The following is a 14,879-nucleotide window of genomic DNA, read 5'->3' as shown; positions in this document are numbered from 1 at the left end:
AATCCTCGATTATTATATAATTCTTTGGATCCAAATGGCCCCTTAGTAATGGACAGCAACAATGCACTGTTCCCTGTCAGACAAATTAGATACACTGAAGCTGCTGCCTGTGGTAAACTTAGATATCTGAATTATGATATTACTATATGAAAGAACGTATGTGCAACATATATAATTATATTTTGAGAAAAAGTCTATTTTTTGGCCATTCAACTGTCACTACTGTTCAATTTTTGCCTGAAATGACTTACCAAAATATAATTCTCACGATAGCAGGATGACCAAATTAAAAATGGACTTTTCTCTTATAGTTCATATATGTGTAAGTGTCTTCAAGGTCTCTGTTGCTAATTTGTCTTGGGTAGTTAAACAATCCCATGCTGGAGGTAGAAAACTATATATTTGGAACAGTATAAGGGTTGTGATCCAGTCATGCAGGCATGGAAGACGGCAGATCACCATAATAGCTTATGCCTATACTTATGAAACTTAACCATTTAACCTTCAGGTCGGAGAGCACCTGACTATTATAAATTAAACAACAAAATAGCTACTAGAATTTTGTAGAACACTGAGATTATTAGTGCAGAGAGCCAAATAAAGTACAATAAATAAAATAATTATTGCTAAACCCATCATAGGCTGCGTATTCATGGCAGATTTCTTTCACACAAACAACATGAGATATTGAATACTGACCAATACTAAAAAAGATATAGTGAAGTTCATCAGGTTTGACAAACTAATAAAAGATTCATGGAAATAATTGAATAACAACTAGTTTTTCAAGTAGAAACACTTTATTTGATATTGTAGATGTAAATAAATTTTAATATAAACTTGGTCATATTAAAGAAGTTTGATTAAGGACTGAACTAAAATGACATATTTGGATGAGTTTTTGTAATCATGACAAGTGAAACTATTTAAAGTTTATATGTTGGCAGATGCTATAGTGCCACTATTCATCATCTGATACTGAAGATGGGCTATGAAGCTGATGAGGTCGGAGCATTTGAGCTAATAACACAGGAACAAAACAAAATCATATATTACCTAGTACAATGCAAGAGCTCTGGACGAATTTTATTTTAACTTGCTCGTCCTACACAGACGCAGCGAACCATCTTTCAACGAAGAAAATAAGGAGTGTATGCAATGGCACAATACTACAGCACATACGTAGATCCTAAATTTCAGAGAGGTCGAGCTTCCTCAACAGTAAATATTTGTCCTGAACCAACGTGCAGCGGTTTCAGAGAGGTTGAGCTTCCTCAACTAAGATTTGTCCTGAACCAACGTGCAGCAGTGTAGTAGGCTAGTAGTAGCTTCACGTAGCACACGGTCGGTATTGTATGTCACTGCAAGCAAGCACCCAAGATCGGTGACAATGGAACACTACTACGAGCATTCGTCATTGACGTTAGTACCGGACAGCTTTTCGTCTAGTACTAACACGCGAAATTAGTACCGGGTAGAAATTTTCGATCCTCCGATATCTTTTAGTACCAGGCAATAACACCGACTAGTACTAAATGATGACATTTAAGTACCGGTCGGTGTTATTGCCCGGTATTTAAAGGTCTCGATCATTTAGTACCAGGCAATAACACCAGTACCCCGTGGAGAGACCTTTATACTGGTCAATAACACCAACCAGTACTAAATGTCATTTAGTACCGATCGGTGTTATTAACAGGTACTAAATGCTTCTCCATGAGTTACTTCAAAAGGAAAGCATATCTAACCCAATCACATGTGCTGTGTAGGTGAGATGGTAAAGGATGGTTTGCATGAGGCTAGATGTCGTGAGTTTGAATCCCACGGACCGCACACGCGAATATTACGCGTGAAATTTGTGTGCGGGACCTCCTGACTCTTTGTTAATATTTTTCCTTATTTTTTGGGTGCAAACCCGTTTAGTACTGGGCATTTTGCTTGGTAGTAAATAGCGTGACATTTAGTACCGAACAAAGTACCGATCAGACATCCAGGTTACTAAAGTCACTTCCACGGTAGTGGAACCTCGATCGAATACGCGTTTTGGTCAGGCAACATCTGCATCTCGACAGTCTCGACGTCCAAACGGAAGCAAGTTACCCGTGACCCTGACTCCTGCTGGATCAGCACCGAGCCTGGTCTATAGTGGGAGAGAGACGCCGCCTGAATCAAATCCCAGCACCCAAACCGAAGAAGACCACGCGTCGCCTCTGAAAGCTCTATGCTCTTCTGGAGCGCCCACTCGCCGCCGCTGCCGTGTTGCCTCGCGTAAACCTTCACGTTGCAACCTAGCTCGCCGACGACGACGAGCGGCTCGCTTTCGCGGCCAGCAGTGACCGTCATGCTGCACCAGCTCATATGGCCATCGCCGCCATCCCAGTCCTCAATGTTGTGGGGTAACACGAACGATGATAACTCGGCCGGCAGTGCTCAAGTCCATGGAGGTCACTCTCCCTTCACCGCTGTAGAAGTAGATGGAGCGCGTGGTGAGGCCCAAGGTACTCGTCCACTGACCGCCGAAAATCCTTCCCCACCATGAGGTGGAGCCCGAGGTGAACACGCCGGCGTAGGTCCTGTTGTACCCCTGGAGCACGCATAAAACCCTAAAGTTGGACATGCCGTCGCAACCTTCCTCGGTGCCGTCGCCGTTGTCGACGAGGAAGGCTTCGACGAGTTGGTATTGGTAGTTGGTAGACGTCGACAGGGGAGGAATTATCTCGTACCGCCATGTCAGAGGCTCGCATACGACCAGATCTGAGAGCCAACCGGTTCCTTTCTCGAGGTGGAAGCGATCCAGGAGGAGGAGGCTCCCGCGGCTGTCCTTAACGCTCCAGATGGAGCGAAGATGCCAGGGAGGAAGTCGAGGGAGAAGTGGCGGCCGTCGACGGTCGCCGACGGCGACGGGATGAAGAATAGGCGTTGGATCCTCGGGTCGTTGTGGTAAGCGCCGGCGGCGGCGGGCGGTATGTGCAGAGAGCGGTAGCGGCGGCGGAAGACGGCGTCGGAACGACGCGGCGCCATTGCTTGCACGTGGATGCAGCGCGGGTGAGGCAGATTACCAAGTCGAGGCGCAGGAGGATGAGCTCGACGATGTCGTCGGGGATGGCGACGTTTGCGTACGTCCATGCTCTTGTCTCTGCCCTGACCGGCCCCTGAACACACGATTTGCTCTTTGATACACCCTCGACGTCTCTGGCTAGGACTCACCGGCGGCAAGGTAACGGCGGCGCGCTGGCAGTATAGATCTGGTGGTCACAGATTAAACAAGACTCCGGATCGAATACATACAATAGACTGGGATGGCCCGCGAGACTCCGGCTGCAAGATAGCGCCAGAATCCTTTGGATCCGTCAATTGATCGAGTACCCAACATGAATCCCTGACAATATCTGATAGAGAAAAAACACAGGCGTGGCCGCGTGGAGCTGCTCACATATTTCATTGGCGATCTGTTACCATAAACAAAACCTTATAATTTTTTTATAATAACAAAACCTTATAATTTACTTCCTCTGTTCCAAATTATAAGTCATTCCAACTTTCTTGGAGAGTTAAAACATCTCAAAGTTTGACCAAATTTATACAATAAAGTATTAATATTCATGATACCAAATAAGTACCATTAGTTTCTTCATTAAATATATTTTCATAGTATATCTATTCGGTGCTATAAACCTTTATGATCCTCTCTACAATTTTAATCAAATATAAAATAATTTGACTCTCCAAGAAAGTTGGAATGACTTATAATTTGGAACGGAAGGAGTAGTAGATTAGAAAATATCTACTCCTTAAAATAATAAAAAAAGATCCATCTTCGCTAAGCATCTTCAGCAGTTCCCCAATAAATCTTTCCCGATAACTAGTTGATTGGGATATCCCAATATATCATTCATTGATTTTTGGGAAAGTTGCTTTTGCAGTTCCCGATAATCTTATACCAATCCAACTAGGAGAGTCACAACTTCCCCCCTTTATTTTCGTAGAGTTGAGGTGAATTATTGTTTTGTCCTAATAATTATTGGGAAAAGGAAAAGGTAGAGGGGATCTGCTGGAGGCCTGGAGCACTAGTTTTTTACGAACACTCCCAATACGATAGTTGGATTAGGTAAATGGAGACTACTGGAGATGCTCTAATCCGCGTTTCGCCTCTCTTCCCTTCGTCGCCTTGTGTCGGTCTCCCATTTTTTCCGCCGAACATTGTATAGAAACTTTCGATGCAATCAAGCATCCAGCACCTACACAAATGGGTGTGTGCGCACCTATAGGATGGAGAGGTATAGAGCTGGGAGATTATTGCAAATTTTGTATGTTGCATTTTATGCGGACAAGGTGAATTTAGTGTAGTTCATCTAGTAAGCAGCTTCCTTGCAGTGGAATCTAACCATCCAAGTTCGAGTTCTCGACTCGGCATGGATGCTCTTATTTTCACGAATTTATTTCAGGATTTAACCGGTGTTAGATTGAGTTGAGTGTGCATGCGTACATGTGAGTGTCTGTATCTATATAGTGTTTTGCAAAAATGGTACGCAGAGATGATGGCTAGATGCGTGGGTCAATTTGAATACGCAAAGCTCATGCATATATGTTGATCTTTTTCTTTGGGCGAGCCCTCTTCAAAGCGTGGAGATTAAGCTGCATGCCACTTCTTGTTCATAAGAGAACGAAATAAAAAGTGCCTGCATGTTGACTTTAATTTGCATAAGGCACAAACATAATTTGCTTAAAAAAGATATCACTACTGGAAAACTTGGCATTCATCCCGAGGCTTAATTCCGGTTAGTTTTTAACCCGGTACTGAGCGTACCGGGTTTAATGGCTAGTTCCCCAAGAGCCCCCTGTGACCCCTTTTAGTACCGGTTGGGGGCTCCAACCGGTACTAAAGGTCGTGGCGCGGCGTGGGCTAACGCGCGGCTTGAAGGCCGGTCAAGCAACATAGCACAGCGGCGAGGCTCAAGGCGGTGCTCGCAGGCCCATGGTGTTCCATGGCTGTGGCGGTTGGAAGCGGCGCGATGGCCAGGCATGGTAGGAGAGGTGGCGGTTGGGGTGGCTCACCATGGGGCAGAGTAGGATACGGTAGCAGGCATGGGGAGGGCTTGCAATATGGCGGCGCCTCGCATCGATCCTTCTCCATGAGGTAGCTCCGGCTTCCCTCAGGCGACGGGCGGCTCCAAGGGGCGGTGATGGTCTTCCTTCGGTGCAGCTCCTCTTCTCCCAACGCGGTACTCCTCCTCCTTCCTCCTCCTCTTCTCTTCTCTTCTCTCTGCGGGTGGTGGCGGCTAGCAAGGGGTGAAGCCCTAGAGGCAGTGGATGGCGAGGGAGGCTGCCGGCTGAGGGTATTTAAAGTCCCGGCTAGGGCTAGGGCTGCAGGGCACATGGCGCGAGCGCGCGACACCGTCCTTCCTCGGCGGGCATGCCCGAGGGTGGCATGGAGGCCATCTGATGGCCCTAGGCTAGGGTTTGGGGCCACGGTCCGGCGGTCTATAGGGGCACGTCGGGGACTTCCCCAAGTGTGGGAGATTCTAGAGGGGGTCACGGGTGTACGCAGGCCGGTAGGGCTGCGGGGAGGCGTGCGCGGGATGCTCCTCGCGCTGTCGTGGAGTGGGGGAGGCATATGGGTGCGATGGCCAGCAAGGTTGCGGCGGCGGAGGCAGAGCAGGCGACCGGCGGGAGGTAGGGGAAAAAGCTGATGTGTGGGACCCACGCGTTGGCAAGAGGGTAGAAGGGGCGAGGTGAAGGCGGTCTGGCGGGCCGGCTGGGCTGGTTTGGGAGAGAGGTGGGTTAGCGGGCCACAGGCCAGTTCGGTTATGGGTCGGCCTAGTGGTTAGGTTAGATAGGTTTTATTTCCTTTTGTTTTTGTTTTTATATTTATATTTAGATTTAGTTTGAATTTTGAATTGGATTCAAAATTCAAACGCACTCAAATTTGCAATCCAACAAAACCCAAAAGACCCAAATCAAACTAGCACACAAGTTTTGAAATTAATTTAGGGTTAATTTATTAGGGGATTCAAGATGAGAAGACAATCTGACTTCCATTTTTTAAATGAGCACACAATTCAAACAAAAAAATTTAAATTTTTGAATTTCACTCAATTTAATATTTCTAATTTTTAGGAGCTCCAATGAGTCTACGGAGGGGCCGAGGAAGGCCGCAACCGCAGCTAGGGTTCGCATCCTAACATGTGGCCCGCGAGCAGGATCCTATCCTAGCCATGGCACGCTCAGCGGTTCCTGTCCATCGCACCACGACCAAGGTGGATCCCATCCCCGGTGAGCGCGTGCGCGGGGAGTCTCATCCCCAGCAGTGGCCACGCGGTGAGCGATGGTGTAGCAGAGGAGGAGAGGAGAGAGAGAGGGAGAGAGAGGTGTGCGAGTGTTGGCCTGGTGGGAGGTTCCACGAGCGGACGCAAAGTGCGGGTAAGCTAAGTTCAACAGAAATTTTGGGTCCGAGAGTCACAACATGCAGACGCACATTCGGAACCCGCATCTCCAATGACTGATGCACTCATTAGAGACGCGGGTTGTTAATACGCGTCTCCTATGTAGGTATATAGGAGATGCGGGTGAGCTATGGGAGCTTTCGGTAGACTTATAGGAGTGACGGATTATTAACACGCGTCTTCTATGACTTATTGGAGACGCATTTCGTTCCAGCGTCTCCTATGATAGTGTCTTCTTTGACAGTTTGTTACGTAGTGTCATATCCCTCATCCCACACTCGGGTCTCAAATTATGTGTGTACTTCAGACAAATGTCCTCTCCCTACCCATCGAATGTGTGTCATACTAAGCAAGCACATTTGTATGGGTGCTGCTTGTCGGCTACATATATGCACTCATATATTACTACATGTATGAATAAGTTGTTGCCTATATCATGCTGATCGACTCCGATCTGGCTGTGTTTGTGCGTCACGTTTGTGACCTGCTTATATATCGTGTGACATGTTTGTGTCATTGATTGTACCTGCTATGCTGAAATACCCCATATATATATATATAGATAGATAGAAATACAGGAAGCATGTTACATGCATGCCCTTGTTGTTGTTGTTGTTGTTGTTATTATTATTATTATTATTATTATTATTATCATCATCATCATCATCATCATCAAGGATGCTCAACCTAGCTGATTGCTTTGATTTTGATTTGATACATCAAGGATGTTACATATGCATGCTAACCATAAGATTCCATGATACGGTGACTTGTGGAAATTCGACGCCACCCTTGTTATCCATCTCTTTGTAAGATACACAAGAGTACATATGAGATTTAAGCTTGTCATTGTATGTGCCTCTTAGTGCGCATTACAAACGGCACATTCATTTCAGGGTGGCACCAGTATAGGGTGGGGCTAGCCACTACAAGAAACCTATTAATCTATGATGGAATAATTTCATCACAGATCACTGAAAAACTGTCATAAAGCAGTGTCTGTGATGATTTCACATAACACCATGTATCAAGCATCACAAATTATGCCTCGTGACGTTTCAACCGTAAATGTATTAGATCGATACAATCCCTGACGTTTCTAATTTGTCATAAAATAGCCTCAGGCCTGTTTATCCCAACCAAGACCAACTTTAGTGACGAAAATAAACGTCATAGACGGTCGCCATGTGTGTTAATATTTGTCATGGATCAAACAGCCACGTCAGCAACAGGCGACGTGGCTGATGACATGCAGGATGATGATGACGTGGCTAATGACGTGTCGGCTGACGTGACAGATACGTGGCGGCTGACATGGCTAATGACACATGGCAGATGACATGGCGAATGACGTGGCCAATGACGTGGACGCTGAGATGGCTGCTGACGTGGACGCTGACCTCTTCACGGCCCATTTGTGAAATAGGACCATTTATCATGATACGCATTCCAGCCCATAATACACAGAATTTCAGCAAATTCCAGCCCATAATACACAGAATTTCAGTAAATTCCAGCCCATAATACATAGTTTTCCAACCCATAATACACAGTTTTCCAGCCCAGATACACTATCAGATCACATGCATCCTTTCATCTAGCATCAAAACATATGTACCATGGCACATAAGCCAACTACAGCACTAGAAATAACAACGGATAGGTACCAGCAACAACAAAAAGGATAAGCCACTCCACATACATGTTTTGGATGCATTCTTTGACTCAGCACCAGAAACAACAAAAACCAGTGAAGCAGCAAAACTTTGGTACCGGCAAAAAGTTTGCTCCAGCAAAATTCATACCATCATGTAGCTTATCTTGTTGAACTTTGACCTAGCAGACACTCCAGTTTCGCCTCCAACTCAGCATGCTTCATCTTCATCTCCTCTTGGTCCCTTGCATGTTCTGTTTCCTGCAGTTTCTTTGATATGTCATCCATTTGTGATCGAAGCTCGGCAAATAAATTTGGAATAGTCTAAGGACCATATCAATGATCAGAATATGGTCACAATCAGAACAGCAAAGATTACTAAATTAAAGGGCAAGCTAATTACTGTAACAAGTAGAAAGGTAAAACAGTAAAAGCAAGATTTAATAACTACTAAAGATAAAGGCTGAAGCACACAAACATACTAATCCTAGAGCTCAAATGGAAAAAAAGCTGAAGCATACAAGTGGTTCATCATATCAGTCATGGATGATTGAAACAATGAGCTCAATAAAATCACTGATGCCCGGCCACATATGTATAAAAGAAATGATTATCCAATATTATTAGTGCTGTATGATAGTGACCCTCCAAATATTCTAAGCTGAGCTTCCTTGATGCAATGCTACTGGTGGCCGATCAAAACAGCAACAAAGACATAAACTAGCTGCTGCTCTCCACCGAAAGAACTGCAGGAATGGTAATACAGCCAGCTACAGAGCTAGGCAATTAATGAGTCAAAGTTCCTATAAACCAACGAGCTGTAGCAGGGGAATTATAAAGCTACTGCAACACTGGTGCTGCTGCTCATCGAGTCAATCGATCTGTGAACAAACCTGATGGGCTAGGCAATCGATTTCTGTATGAGTCCATCACACTAGTAGATAACTGACCTTCCATCCACTCCCTTTTGTCCTGGTTAATATTGGACCCGTGACTAAAAGTGGCGTGCCAGCGTGGGGGGAGCTTTATTCCCGGTTGTAAATATCAATCGGGACTGAAGCCCCCCCTTTAGTCCCAGTTGTAACGGTCGAAAAATTCGCACCGACGCTACCCCCTTTTGTCCCGGTTGGAGTTTCCAACCGGGAATAAACCACCAACCGGGACAAAAGGGGTTGTATTTTGTCCGGTTGGAATTTCCAACCATGACAACATCTCCTCCACTATAAAATCGCTAGACAGAGAGCTCTTCTTGCTCCTCCAGCCCGAGCCAACCCTCTCCGTGGCAACGAAGCAACCCTAGGAAAGGTGCTGCCCAAATTATTTTCCTCATTTACATGGGGATTTCACTCATCCAAAGTGTTGTGAAGGTTAGCTACTTCATCCTCCCTTCATTTATTGTTATTATGCTTTGTTTTATGCTTTGGAGAGGGAGAATGGAGAGGATTTTTATTTATACATGTTTTTGAGCTAGAATTTGATGGATAGCTTGCTTGTTATATATGATTCGTATTAGTTAAAAGAACTTGATCATTATTAGGTATGAGAAAAAAAATAGAGTAAATGTGTTTTTAATATTTAGTCATTGCAATAAAATTAAGGTAAATAAATTGTAGGTGTAAGAAAATAGAATTTGGTCATTGCTACAATTTTCATGTCACTATAATTTAACAATAATTGTATTTCTTTGACCAATAATTTATTTATCTCATGTTTAATGCAAGAACTAAATATTATAAACAATAATCCTACACGTGCTCCAAAAGTCGTTATGAGTGTAATCTTTATATGTATCTTTAATGATTGTTATGAATGTTGAATGGTGTAATTTTCATGTGAATTGTTTCAATCCATTATGAAGGTTGATTGGTGTAAATTATGAATATTGATCAAGTTATTTATCTAATACAAACACCTATATCCATTTCTCATGTACTACGATGCAGATGGACTGGCAATGGATTTATAATGCGGACAAATGGACGAAGGAATTTGTTGATGGCTTGCATTATTTTTTCTCGAAGTGGCCAAAGCGAACAAGCCAGAGAACGGGTTCATATGTTGTCCATGCTTCCAATGCAGTAACAAGAAGGACTACTCTTCCTGAGGGACTGTTTACAACCACTTGTTTAGATATGGTTTCATACCTAACTATTTGGTTTGGACCAAGCACGCCGAAAGGGGGGTTTCGTTGGAAGACGGTCCAGCAACTGCGGTCACACAAGCAGTTTCCCATACTCATATTTCCATTTAGCAGATCCAGGGTGCTTTGGGATGTGATCCTCCCCTCGAAGTTGAGCTGCAATGATATTTGTATCTTTAGCGAATTGTAGCAGATTCTTATCAAACTCAAAAAGCACCTGGAGCGGGGCAACCGATTGGTTGGATTGGGGTCCGAGTTGTGAAATAGTTGACCTACTTTTTTTCCTTTCCTTAGAAGCCTTTGTTATTTGTTTGTTGTAGTCAGATAGAGGTGGTTTGTCTAGCTATGTCCTTCGCTCCACCTCCATGCTTTGATGAAAGCCCGAATTTTACCCTTATCAACTGGTGGATCCTCTGGTTGTTTCCTTCGCTCCACACAACTTGAGAAGAAAGCTTTTACCTCAGCATCCACTACTATGCGGAGTTCCTCATCTGTCATAACACATGGGTTCTTGGGCGGTGGTTGCTTCTCCTTCTGCTTTTTCTGCTTCTTCATAATCGCAGTAGGCGAAACTAAGGTGTCTTTCGCCACACAGCCATGCTCATAGGAGGTGGAGGTGGACTCATTCTTGGATCTCTATCTGGTAGTGGAGACGGTGCCTTGGAAGATTGCGTAGGTGATATTGCCCTTGAGACTTGAGGAGATAATCCCAATGTTGGGGGATTCGGCTGTGTAATCCTTATGTAGCGCTTGGGCCATAGAATCCAACCATAGATGGCTTCACCTAGATTCTTTTCCCTATCACCTCCAGGGATCTCCAGTTCCAAGTCATCCCAACCATCAACCACTCGGTCCACCCCAACTTTGGCGTAACCGCGAGCTGGAATCTCCACGCCATGAAGTGTTTGGCCTTGCGTCTGTTGCTCAGCCACACCATAAGCCACCATAATTAGCTTGTTTTTCATGGGAGTAACAAACTCACAAGGGGCTCTCCTAGTGATTTCGTCCATGGGGCGGCGTTGGTTGTCCTCAAGTATGTCAGAAGATCCTCCAACTGGGACTTCCATGGAAGCGACACATCTTCAATGCTGAGTGGGGCTTACGTCAACATGTGCCCCTAATGCTGCAGCAGCTGCTTGTTCACTGGCTTGTTTGCTAAAAGCTCGCGCCACACGCCGGTCGATTACTTCCTCAATTCTTGCCTCTGATGCTGCTACTTGTTCTTGGAACTCTCGCAGCTGTCGTGCGTGATCGGCCTTACTTCTTTGGTGACTTCTGTATGAATCAATGTGCTCACGAAAGGCAAACTTTCACAGAATTACTCCTTTGCCTCGGCAACATCCAGGGTGTTCGGGATTTCCAAGTGCCATAGTCAGCTCATCCCTCTCTCGATCTGGCATGAAAGATGCATCGGTTGTTGCCTTTATTAAGTCAACAAGTCTCGTAGCCGCTTCTCTTAATTCATGGCTGAACACAAATGATCCATCTTCAGAATTGAGTGTGCCGCCATGAGCATAATACCAATTTTTTGCTCGCTCCGACCATTCGAGAGTCTGCGGTACTATTCCCCTAGCAATTATGTCATCTTCCATCCTCTGCCATTTCCTGATCCCTGACTTGTAACCTCCTATCCCAAGATGATGAACGTATTTCTTCTTGTGAGCATTGTCGGTGTTGGTCTGAGTTGTCTTAGTGCTCTTTTCTGACTGCTTGAACTGTACAAAGGAATCACAGTGATCTCTTAACTTCGGGTGCTTATTGAAATCAGGTGTAAGCCCCTTCTTTATGTACTCTTTGTTCAGATTTTTCTTGTACGTCTGAAAAGCAATTGCAGCCTTCTTGAAGCCCCATTCTTTCACTTTGTCTTCATCTACACCTTTGAACGTAACATTGCCTTCTCTCGGTCAGGTATCGTGCTTATGGGGACCAAGACCGTGCTTGTTGAAGCGACGCTGTTAGTGCTTTTCCAATTCTAAAAGCTTATTGGAATGTTATCTCTGACAAAAAATCCAATCTGATTCCCCAATTTTGTCTTCGCATTGACAGGAGCAATCAGTTGACCATCTTCAACAATTTCTGTGATGATGATATGGCCCTCTAACTTCTTCTTCTTGCCTCATTTCTTTTGAGGCCTGCTGCTCGATCCAGATGCTGAGAAATGACAATTTGTTGCATGATGATGTTTCTTTTGATAAGTAGAAATTTCAGATAATGTTTAGGTATAATAATTCTTATACCTCGCCTTGTTGCCCATCATTGCCTCCCTCGGCAATTTGTTGCACCTCATTGCCTACCCCAGCAATTGGTTGCACCTCGTTGCCATCACCAGACATGTTGGGGTAGATATCAGTCTGGCTGTGATCGATCTCTTTATTTGGTTGATCGTTTGTGCCACCTTCGGCAATCAACAGCATGATGTATTCCTCTGCCATTCAAGACTACTTGTCCTCTGATCGTGCCATTGTAACTAGTATAATATAAAAGGAATTATTCTAAGAAATAGCAGGCATGAACGATAAAAATAATGACTACAAAAAGAGTTAAACACTTATATAATTCAAAACTAATAGAATATAAAAATAATTATTCTAATAAATAGTAGGCATCAACAATAAAAAGAATGACTAAAAAAGGAATTAAACACTTATACAATTTGTAACAATAATAAATGACTAAAGAAAGAATGATACACTTATACAATTTGTTACAATAAAAAGAATGACTACTATAATAAGAATGACTATAACTTATACATATAATTACAAACAATGACTACGAAAATGAATGACTAATATTTATACATTTTATAACTATAATTGACTACAAAAATATTGAATATTGTACATTTTAAACTATTTGATGAATTTTGTAACAGTAAATGACAACATCATAAAATTTCTTGGTAATTTTCACTTATCTCTTTACATTTCTAACAATTAATAGAATTTTGTAACATGGCATGTCGTACAATTTACGATTAATAAGCTTTTCCAACAATTTTTTATAATTCTAGCTAATTGAAGAATTTTTCTATATTCTTTAGCTAATTCAACATTTTTCCTACAATTGCTTTTGAAATATAAGCAAATAAATTCAAATACTTAATCTAATTTTTCTAAGTATATACACATGAATTGATTTGAACTATTTTTTCTAAGTACATACATACATATGAATTGATTTGAACTACTTTTTCTAAGTATATACATACACATGAATTGATTTCAACTACTTTTTCTAAGTATATACATACACATGAATTGATTTTAGAAATGTAAGCAAATAAATTGAAGGAAAAAACAACTTTTTTCCCTTAGCAATGCAACCTCGATCATGGTCTGGCAGGGAGGGGGTGACTTCCCTAGGGCAGGGGACAGGGGCTGCCGGCGGGGCAGGGCCGGCGCGGAGTGGGCATGGGTGTCGCGGCGGCCGGGGTAGCGTGACGGAGGCCGAGGCGACGAGACGGATCAAGGCGGGCTGACGCGATGGAGGCGTGGGACGGCGCGATCGGGGCAGCATGGATGGTGGCGGGCGGTGCGGATGGAGGCAGTTGTCGCGGCTGGGGCAGCGCGGACGGAGGCGGGACGTGGAGGGCGCCGGACAGAGGAGGCGGCCGCGCGGACGGAGCAGCCGGTGTGGACAGAGAGGCAGCACGGACGGATGATGCGACGGCGCGGTCGGAGGTGCTGACGAGGGGGTGGCGCCGGGGGGGCGGCAACAGGGGGTGCGAGGACCTAGGGTGGCGGAGTTGGGTGGCGATGACGCGAGGAGGGGGCGACGCTGCGGGCCGGTGATGGGCGACGAGGGGGTGCAGTGGCGGCGCATGAAGCGAGGAGGCAGCGGCGGCGACTCGTGTGAGAGTAGGACGTGGGTGTGCGAAATGCGCCTAAGTGTTGAGCGAGAAGAAGGGCCGCCAGCCTTAACCCTCCCCCCTTAGTACCGGGCAAGATTAGCACCCGGTACTAAAGGCCCCCCTTTAGTACTGTGTGTTCCCACCACCCGGTACTAAAGGGGTTGCATACTCCTATTTCAGTTTCCCACCCAAACATCTTTTTATTTTTCTTTCTTTTACAATTGCTAATGTATTAATTTGTTGCGTAGTAAATAAAATAACATTCATAAAAATTGGAAAAACAATTTGGTAGCTTCATGTCTATTAGATATACACGATAAACATGTTAGATGCGGTCAAATATCAAACATTGTAAAGTTATTAATTTTAACTCACTAATAGGTTCTAATGGTCATAATACTTATTTTAACTTTAACATTCGAAAAAATAGATATTTTGACCATGCAAAAATTTAGAAGAATAGTGCTGTGTTATTAACATGTTTACCATGACTTAATCATGTACTTGTTTAATTGTACATAAATTTATTGTTTAATATTTAATGGTGCTACAAAAAAATTGAAATATTTAATATTTTAACCGTGCAAAAATCAGTTCTTGTTTCATACGGTGAGATTTTTGCAAATAGTATTGTTCAATCAACTTATTCGAATTGGAGGTACTACTGAATTGAAGAGACTGTTAACTCCAATCAACTTATTCGAAGATGAATGCATTTTCTGCCATTCATTTAGAACGGATAAGGAGGTAATATGGTTTACATTATTAAACATTGCAGAAAGAGTTTTC

Source organism: Setaria italica, chromosome II, assembly GCF_000263155.2.
Source record: "Setaria italica strain Yugu1 chromosome II, Setaria_italica_v2.0, whole genome shotgun sequence".
In the NCBI taxonomy this organism is placed as follows: Eukaryota; Viridiplantae; Streptophyta; class Magnoliopsida; order Poales; family Poaceae; genus Setaria; species Setaria italica.
The sequence above is the reverse complement of the archived record's forward strand: the minus strand, read 5'-3'. Positions refer to the sequence as shown.